Below are 857 nucleotides of genomic sequence, written 5' to 3' on the forward strand. Positions count from 1 at the left end.
CTATATAGATATATTTTAAAAATATATATTTAGTATTTTAATATATATTTTATATTAGTGACTAATTTTAACGATTGATTTTGGTGTATATCTAACATGATTGAATAAAAAAAATTAAATATAAGTTTAATTTAAAAAAACGTCAAATTTAATTTTAATATCCATGTATCATGTATGTATGAGTTGTGATATCACCTTCTTTTTCCTTCTAAACTCTCATCATCAAGATTTTGTTTACTTATACTAATTAATTCCCAGCTTCATTCAAACACCAAATTGCGTAACTCAATTAGAAATTAAGCAATGAACACTTCACTGGACACATTTGTGTACACCTATTGGCATTGACATCAAAGCTTAATTATATTTGCACATATTTGTGATATTACAAAATGTGACACATGAAATCTTTTCTCACTTTTAGTCCAAAAATCTATTTTCATTTATATCCATCTTTATCTTAATTGCCCAACCCAGATTTTAGAATAATCCGATACATCTGAAAGAATATTTAGACAAGTTAAAATTGTTTTTCTGACAAACTCAAAATGATTTTTTGAATTGTTATTACATTACAATTTGAGAAATTACAAAATGTACACCAACAAAATATTAGATATAAAAGGACAGTTTTAACTTGTATAAACAATTTCTAAAATGTGTTAAACTATTTTAAAATCTTTTATTTGGATTTTTTTAATACTCTTTTATATATACTCTTTATCTATTTATTCTTATAACAATAAAATGAAATAAAAGAGATATATAAACCATCCAAGCATTATTGCGTCTCTCTTCACAAAACCTTTTTTATTTATGAGAAAATATACAAAATTAATTTTTAGTTAATCAATACT

This window comes from Arachis ipaensis, chromosome B02 (assembly GCF_000816755.2).
Source record: "Arachis ipaensis cultivar K30076 chromosome B02, Araip1.1, whole genome shotgun sequence".
NCBI classification, from domain to species: Eukaryota; Viridiplantae; Streptophyta; class Magnoliopsida; order Fabales; family Fabaceae; genus Arachis; species Arachis ipaensis.